The 10,024-nt window shown below is 30.6% G+C and overlaps 1 protein-coding gene across 6 annotated transcripts in view; it reads right to left on the bottom strand.

Moving 5' to 3' along the window:
- Positions 1-10,024, bottom strand: part of LOC106465749 (ATP-dependent zinc metalloprotease YME1 homolog) — a 174,194-nt gene that overhangs the window by 137,153 nt on the left and 27,017 nt on the right. The gene's annotated exons all lie outside the window — the stretch shown is intronic.

Raw genomic sequence — 10,024 nt, 5'->3', positions numbered from 1 at the left:
AACATTTTATTTAGGCCTATCTATGGCCTTCAAAAAGTTGACGACGACTACATGTTTTGACGTCAACTTTTTGAAGGCCATAGATAGGCCTAAATAAAATGTTTTTAATTGTGTACCAGTTTAACGTTGAATATTATTTATGATGTTAATTTTATACACAAGTGCCAAAATACTATAATTATTTTTACTTTGTTGTAGTATAAAAATATAGATGGAAAAGCTCATAAATTAACAGATGACTAAGTGATACTATGTAAATACACAAGTAACATTAATGAGTTATATCTAGTAAGTAGAATTAATAACCCTAGCCAACAGCTATCTATTTTTACTAATAAATATTTCGATGATAATGATATCTGTTGTTAGTGAAATGGTCAAAAAGAGAATAAAATTACTTGATTTACAATTTCTACTGTTTTTGCTTTAGTATTTTAAAATATGCAGAAAGCAGTTTTTCCTTTTGTTTGTTGTTAAGTGCAAAGCTACACAATGAGCATCAAAGCCCAGTCTTTAGCAGTGTGAACCCTCAGACTTATCATTGAGCCACCGAAAGCCTAAGAGCAGTTGCTATATCTATAAATTTGTAAAACATTTTGCAGTAAAGACAGCTTAACAGACATTTTTGTTCTACGAAACCTTCTAACAATCCAATAACAAGTGTTTTCCTTTTATACATGGACTAATTTCACCCGTACTGGGATTTTTTTATCTCTGCCAACCTCCCAAAAAAACAAAAGCTTACACAATGAGAGATCATCACAAGCCTAACTGCAGATATTTTACCTACTCAACTGTTTTTGAAAGGTGAATAATATAACTCAGATATCTAAACTTAATATAAGCTACTGCCACATACTGTTGTCATATATAGGTATGCCATGCATTTTTCTACCTTCTTAATTTAATATAGAATTTTCAAAATTTCTATATTTTTGAGTCTATGCAGTTTTTCCATAACATATAATCCATAAAGTCATGAAGCTGAATTTGTTTTAGCTGCCTTTGCTGTTCTCTAGAGATAATACCAGCTCCCTATCCCTGCCTCTGTGAGATATATTGCTGTAACACTGCATGTTGTGCAAGAAGGTCAGCAACAGCAATGTCCTTCGCTGGTATAGCAGATGGTATTTAGAGGTTATGACCCCCCAAACTTGTAACCACCAAAAAAAATACAAAATAAAACTAAATTATTATGATTATTATTTTTGTCTAGAATGACTACAGATTGTAACATGAAACTACAATTCTTTATCCTAAATAGCTTAAAACTTGTAATAGTATACACCTGCTTTACACAATTTTATTGTTTTATTACCCTTTTACTGGTGTCTAACCAAAAAACCCCACCAGAGAAGTTGCAAATCACTTGGCAAACATGTAGCTCATTGAATGATGAAACAGAATTTTCATTATCTTATCTAATATAACCTAATAAGTGTCAAATTTTTACACTTTCATTACTTTTATAAAACTAACTAAAAAATTTTCCTGAAAAACAATATATCACCTACCTGTGACCTTGTTTTTTTTTACCTGTCAGTTGTTGATGAAATTTAAGCCAAATGTTTTATACTAATAGTACAAGTACACAAAAGAATTTTCCTTTACTTAACTCTTTTGCACACATTATGACTTCTCAGAGTTACATTTAAATTCTAATTAAACAACCTTATTATTTTTGTATACAAATAAACATGGCATCAAAATGTAGTTAATATATCAAATTTTAAGAATATACAAGTTTTATGTTCTTAATTTTATAAGGTAAAATTTTCAAAATCCTCAATCTCCCCTTGTATACAAATAAAATAAACTTGGCATCAAAATGTAGTTAATAAATCAAATTTTAAGAACATAAAAGATTTATGTTCTTAATTTTATAAGGTAAAATTTTAAAAAATCCTCAACCTCCCTTGTATGAGAATTGTGACATATGATCTCTAGGACTTCGCTTTCTAGAATTTATTTAACAACCCTCTGAGAAGTAGTGGAATTTAACAAATTACTAATTATAAAATAGATATTAATCAGACAAAACAATTATTCATATCCTTCAATCTTACTTGTTTACAGACCCACCTGTTACATCCTTCTTTTACAAATTGCCAATATTTCTCTGACATTTTATACTATATTATTTATAACCAATAGAAAGTCAAAGTTTTAGTCTAGTAAATGACATATTATATTTGGTTGTTTTCTACACAAAGAATTGTCTATTTTGCCTTCAGTTTGAAACTTGTTCTTGTGGTATTCACATTGACAAACTTAGCCAAGTTTTTAAAGGTTCTTATCACATAGTTAGAAAGCCACAAAAATTTACAAATTTCACTGGTTACAGAGCTAATGAATAGAAAATCAGACCCCTCCTGCCACACCTACCTATCACCTATCTTTCAGAATTCGTAATTAGTTTTCTCATACATTTCAATATATATTTCCTATTACCAACAGAAAGTCCAGGTTTTCATCTATCAATTTCACACAGAGTACAAGCTTCGTTCCTGTGGGAAAGTTGAGAACTAGTTTGGATGAATTTGTAATGGTTCTTGTTGCATAGTTAGAAAGCCAGGAAAATTTTGAGAGATAAATGAATGTGTCTACTTTTTGCATGTTATTAGTCTATATTCTGTGGTGTATTATTTAACCCTATTGAGATGGGTAGGGATTTGAGGGCATGTCATCACGTTTGTAGATTTACATTAAAAATTTTATTTAGCTATTATTTCTTAAACGTATATCAATAAGTTTGGTATTGAACTGTAGATTATAATTCAAATTTTAGTGTTATACATTAGTTAAGTTTTTAATTTGAACTAATTATTAAAAAAAAAGCTAAATGTTGATTTTTTGTGTGTCACGTGGTACGTAGACTTCTAGGTTTGGTCAAATTACATTTTATGATGCCCACAATACATCTTATTGTTTTATATGAATCACAAACTCACATGTTCAACATTGGTAAGCTAGAATATAAAATAAGAACCTCCTACCTTTTCTATTTGCTGAGATATCATGATATTTAGCAAAACCACCATATTGGCTCTGCCAACCACTTTATTCAGAAGACCTATTTATCTAAGCCTACTTTTATATAACAATAACTTTATAATCAATCAAAAGCTATATATTTATTCTACATAATTCTGTAGGTCTTCCTAAGTTATTTACGAGAGAAATGCTGTTATATCACTGGAAAGTTTGAAGTATTGCTATCAATGCTATTTTGTGAATAGAAATTATATTTTTTAGACCCAACTACAATTTCGTTAGGAAGCCTGATAAATTACAGTGGATTTTGGGGGTATTGGTACAGTAATTTATAATTTTATAATTATATATAAAGTCTACATAAATAATTATTTTTCCATCTCCACATGTGAATTTGGACAAGGCTTAGCAAGTATGGCTCATGAACACAAACAAGGACTTCACAGCATCGTAAGTAGTAGGTATCATTGTTTTCCAAATATTTTTGATTTATTATGTTTGAAGAAAAATAACTGACATTTAAGTATTTATTTGAAAACAATAGCTATGTTTATACACATATTTAGTATATTGTGTTATTTTTCTACTCATTTACATTGAGGTAGAATAAAAACAAATTATACAAAACTAAAGACTTGGCAATTCAGGAAAAGTTTATTTATGTAATTTGTGAAAGTCTAAGAAATAAATTTATCACTGATCAACTGATCTTAACACATGAAAAGGAACATCTTTATATAAACACCTGGTTCAACTTGCAGTTTGCAGGTGAATAATTTGTTTCTCAAGTTACAATCAAGAAGGCTAAGCCAAGAATACCAGCCCAACCAAAACAAGCCCTATTTATATTACTGGAAACTACACATTTATTGGTTACTGTGCAAGCATGGTAATATGGGAAACAGGATGTCCATAAGCATTTACACACATTTTAATCATTACCAATGCTAAATCCTGACCACCAAGTAAGATAACTAGGAAGTTTATTGGATAGGATACAACTTTAGACTTTGTACAGAGCCATATCATATTTTCTCACTTTTATAAAGTACTTTAGACAATTCTTGTTGCAACCACTGTATTGTAAAGAAGCCAGCAAATTCTATCCCACTGTGTTCTCAGAGCAGCAATCTGAATAGTTTCTGTAGGATACTTCCACTTTTTTGACTCAATGGATTAGCCCAGACTTTCTACAAAGTCATAAACATTTTATAATACTTTAGACAATTGTCACTGTAACCATTATGCTGTCAACAAGTTGATATATCCTATCCAACTGTGTTTTCAAAGCAGGGAAAATTCTGGGAATTGTGCCGAATGAACTTATTTGATATTGACGTGTCAAAGTACTCAAAGTACAGTAACACCCAAACAAGAATGGTGATTCATTGCTTTATAGTCTGTAGGTTTCTACTTCAGGCACTAACAGTAGAATAACAACAGGAAATAGGCCTAAAAAGATTAGAAGAAACTCTCAGGAGGTTTACTTGGAACTTTACTGTCCATACTGAAAAGAACAAAGTACTATTCATTTTGTTTCTTCTAATTTCTAACTCATCAACTAGCAATAAAATAACTACTACAGGAAATAAGTGTGAAAAGGTGAGAGTGTAAACTCTGACCAAAGGTACTTTGAAATGTTGTAATCACTACTAACAATACTATACATTTTTATTCTGCAACCTTTATTTTCGTTATACTTTGATTACTTACCTACAAACTGGAGAAATATACAAGTATTTTTTATTTTGTTTTAACTTTTTATTATTATTCTAAAGGTAACTAAAATCATAAAAATAGAAAGTTGTTAGGTAAGATAATGAAAGAAAAATAATAAAAAAACCTTCATGGGATATACACATCAGAAGCTACTGCATTACGCTGTTCGATAGTGTCATGTCGATGCACATGCGCCATGTAATTCTCAACTTCTGTCAGGGTATTTTTAGTCAGACATGGTTCAAAGGTCAATGAAACAAAATTTGATAAATATATAAATAGATTTATTCTGTTAAGAGATTTAAGTTATTTAGAATAAACATTCCTGGTTTCCTATTACAATTTGCAGTTATTCTAGAACAAAAAAGGTAATTTAGATTTATTTCCTAATTTTTATGATGGTTACGAGGTCAGTCAAATCGATCAACACCATACAGAGTTCATATTGATAAAATAACAGATTAAATATAAAGTTTTATTTAAAAAGTTTGATGATTATCTAGAAGGACATAGAGATTATGCAAATGAAACTTGACAAATTTCAAAAAAAGAAAAGTGTTTTTCATCTCAAAATCAAAATTACTTTGTACATTGGATAGTTAACATTCTGAAAAAAAAAATTCATGAGCAAAACTTTAATAAAAAAAATTTTAAAACATAATTCAACAACCAGGTATTTTGTGTATGAAATCCTTGTAATGCTTACTAATAATCTACAAAATTTTCTGAAGACTTGCATGCATTTTTAAATATTATAGTACAATTACTTTCATAGACACTTTCCTGGTTTTGAAGGGTTAATGAAATAAAAATTATTAAGTGCATGTCTACCTATATTATAAAAAATTAGGGTTAACTTTCTTCGAAACCCAACAACAAGAAAAAATAAGATTGGTTAAGTATTTTATTTCTTGTTTTTCATGTTTATTCTTTATGTATAAATATAAAAGTAACAAAATATAAAAATAGGGATCCTTTTAGGTTTGTTAAAATTAGATTAACTAAAATGAACAATAATAATATTATAATACAAATGTTTCACGAGGCATACATGTGAGCAGCTCGTGGGTAATGTAACTCGATAGGGTAATGTGAGCTGCACATTCCCTCGAGTGATTTACAACTTATAATGGCACAGGTAGTAGTTAGACATGGTTCAAAGGGCAATAAAAAGAGCAATAAAACAATAAATAGATGTATGCCATTACAAACTTAGAGCTACTTAGGATAAACGAATTTTAACATGAAAATTACTTTGCACATGGATTATTCAAAACAAATACTCAACATATTCATCATGGACAAATCTTTATTTTATTTCATTAAAAATACTTCACTAGAAATATGATTTTTTGTAGGTGAAAGACATAATATTAACTGAAAGATTGTTAACTATATCAAAAAGTAAGAAGTATTAAATCTATAAAGACTTTAATTGAGTACAAGAAAGGTCATGTGGTTGATGAAATTTACCAAGCCAGTGTTGAGAGAGTTAAAGTATCATTTGACTTTGTACCCCCTTGTTTTCTCTCTCTCTTAAACGTACTTATCAAAAGCAAATAGAAATCGTAGCTATTCAGTAACACCAACAATTATAATTAAATTTCTCACTTTTATTTTAGCTATATCTTAATTAAATTTTAATACATATTTCAAAGTTATATTAACTTGCTATTGTTTTTAATTAGATGGATAATGGTGGATTCTTCAAACACTGTGTTTGTATCATTCTTTGAAGAGAGAATCAACATCAAACTGAAATCAACACTGATTTAAATAAACCTCCTTTTTAAACTTTAAGGAACATGCAGTTGGTCTGAACTACCAGAAGTTACTTGGTGTTGGAAATGGGAAAAAGCCCTCTAGTTTCTGTGCTACTCCTGGCAGTACCCAGCCCAACATTGCTGTTACCAAACACAATCAAGCAGAGCAGGGCTACAGAAAATTGTTGAGAACTGCCTATCTCATAGCTGTCGACAGATTACCACTATCCACTTTGAAGACTCTTATGAGAGTGCAGAAAGCAAATGGAGTCAAGCTAATCCAAGAAACAGAGTAGTAACAGAGCTAGAGATTTTGTTTAGGAAATTGTAAATGTCTTCCACACAAATTTATCATCAGTATTGTGCTCTCTACTGCTCAGTGATAGATCAATCTAAAAAAAGACTACAAGTGAGAAAGAGTTGGTCACGGTTAGGGTTGTAAAGACTGGACATCCTGTGGTCTTTGTTGCTGCACTGAAAACCATAGAGAGTTATGGGGATGCTACTGCAGAATTCTTCACAATTCTTCACAATTCAAATTCAAAGTTTAGTGTCAGCTACTGCAGATGGAGCATCAGTGAATACAGGTGATACAATGAGCACAGTTCCAGTGGTCTTTTAATTTTAACTAAAATGGAAATTTATATATAAAAAATATTAGAATAATTCTTAAAAAGCAATGAATAAGTTTAAAGTCCCGATATATACTACTGGTAAATTACTTGATCACAAAATGAACAAATTATAAGCTATAAGCTCAGGTAAAGTCTGTTATGGTAGAAAATATTTATGGAAATTATTCTGCTTCAGGTTCATCTAATTTAAAAACTAATTATATTCTTTTTGTAGGAATCTACAATGGCCTTCTTGTGAGACTGCAGAAAGCTAAGCCTTCCTGATTTATTTTGATCCAATGTGTCTCCCACTGGTTAGAACTGGCAGTAATTGACACCCTGATAAAGGAGGAAGCTTGTGACCAAGTGAATAGATCTGGGAAATTCCAGAAGCACTTTGCAGAAATGGCAAAGACAAAGAAATGTCAGATGTACAAGTTCCCAAAAATCTATAGAACAAGCTTTATAGGTCACCAAAGAAAGGGTATTCATATCCTATTGAATAACTGGATCCCCCTTGCTTAGGTAATTGAGAATTCCATTGCACACTATATGCATAGCAAACTAAACTTCAAGCTGAAAGTTATTCTGAAGAAACTGAGAACTTTCCAGTTTCTTGCTACCAGCTATCTGCGATCCTGAACATAGTCTCCTTTCCCTTTTTTAAGAGAGTAAAACTTCATGCTTTCGAGGTGTTGCCAGCCTTCAAATTGACAAAGATGAAATTGCAGGACCTACTCAAAGATGAAGCTTCTGATTCCCAAATGATAAAACAGGGTACATCATCAATGGCAACAAGATCTCGTGTGATCCTCCTAAAGAGGGTCAAATGAGAAGAAGTGTAAAAAACACATCAGCTACTTTGAACAAAATGGCTCATGTAGTGGGCAGTGTTACAACTGATACTGAAAAGTTAGACATGCTCAGACAGAAAGTGGTTCCAGCTCTAATCCAGTGCCATAATCCTCTCCAGAAGGGTTATGGGTCAAAGGCCATGTCACAGTGTTTGTTGACTCACATTCAAAATTTATTTGAACTACTATTTCATGAATTTATGTCATAAGTTTGGTATCAAATTGTACATTATAATTCAATTTTAGTATTATACATTATTTAATTTCTTAACTCAAAAGTAACTATTAAAAAACACACCTAAACATTGACTTTTGTCTGTCATGAGGTATGTTGAATGCAGCACTGGTTCAAATTAGATGTTTCTGATGTCAAAATACTAAGTCTATAGTTTCGAACAAATTAGGAACTCAAATTACCAATATTTACCACCTAGAATATAAAATAAGAACCCCTATCTTTTCTATTAGTAGAGATATCACTCATGTACGGTATCAAACACAGTGGCCCTGTTTACCTCTTTCCAATTTTGGAAATGGTCCCTTATATACACTTACCTCAATATATGACATGTGAATAACCAATCAAAAGCTCAGACTGTCCCCCTAGTGACTTTCTGAGCCATTTTCATGTGTTAGAATATCAGCATGTTCTTTTGAACCAAGATTTCAAAGAGGTAGGTTGTGACTTTAGTTTGCTCAAAATTTCATACTTTTTTTAGACCCTAATACAGCTTAGTTACTTAGCTTGATAAATTGTAGAAGGATTCTATGATTTATGATTTTTTGGTTATTCAATTGTATATATAAAACCTAAAAAAAAATATTTTTTTTCATATCCTCCACGTGCAAGATATTTAAAGGCTTAGCAACCAATGTCAAGCAGCACGAAAAGTACAAAGGTTTAAACTAGAAAATATTATTGTTTGCTTTACTTCCTTAGTTACTGTTCTATGTATAATGAAAAATAAGTTTAAGAACTTATTTCAAAATAGCAATAATCTATATACATATATAATAATTGAAATGTGACTGTATTTTACAAAATACTAGTCTACTAAAACACAGCCAAGACAAGTTACTTCATACAGACCAAAGGTCAGTTTTATGTTATTTGATACGGTAACATGAGTGCATTGTAACTTCTGTGTTGTTAGACAGGCATGACTGAAAGATCAATACAATAAAAATAATAAATATATATAAATGTACAATGTTATGAGATTTAAGTTATTTAGTCTAAACATTTATCTTTTTGTGTTATAATCTGTGTTCATTCTAGAATGAAAGAGGCATAATTTATATTTATTTCCTAACTGTTTATGGTGGTTATGAAATTGGTCAAATCTAGCAAACCCATACATAGATTCATTACTGAAAATAATGGATAAAATGTAAAGTTTTTTCTTAAAAAATGTTTGATAACCATCTGGACGTTATAAAGATTTCACATGTGAAATTTGAAAATTTTCTTATGCATAAAAGTATTTTTATTCTTAAAATTCTTTGGATAGGCAACATGCAAAAAGATAAAAAAAGCATGAGAAAAATGTTGCTTAACAAACCTTAAGACCTAATAAAAAAAAATTTTATATTTTGCATATAAGAGCATTGTATTGTTTATTGATAATTTGCCAAATTTTGTTAACATATGCTTACTAATATAAAAATTATAGCATGAAAACTATAACACGCACAAAATGGTTATGAGGTTGGTCCCAGGGACTGAGCCCACGCTGAAAGAGTTAATGAATGATTCAGCTCCTTAGAAAATAGCCTACTTGTAAAAATGTTTTGAGTAAACCCAGCCAACTGGGGGAGTGATGTAGCATCTAAACTTGAATCCCTGAAAGCTGTTGCTGGAAGCTGCTGGCTATGATGCAAGCAAGATCAAGTGACAATTGCAGCATGAAAACATAAATGTTTAGACAAAATAGCTTAAATCTCATAATCTTATAAATTTATCATTTTTATTATATTGCCCTTTCAGCTGGCTAACAACACAGAAGTTACAATTACCCGGCTCACGTGCACTCATGTTACCATATCCAATAACATAAAACTGACCTTTGGTCTGTACAGA

This window comes from Limulus polyphemus, unplaced genomic scaffold, assembly GCF_000517525.1.
Source record: "Limulus polyphemus unplaced genomic scaffold, Limulus_polyphemus-2.1.2 Scaffold2038, whole genome shotgun sequence".
Taxonomy (NCBI): Eukaryota; Metazoa; Arthropoda; class Merostomata; order Xiphosura; family Limulidae; genus Limulus; species Limulus polyphemus.
The sequence above is the reverse complement of the archived record's forward strand: the minus strand, read 5'-3'. Positions and strand labels throughout refer to the sequence as shown.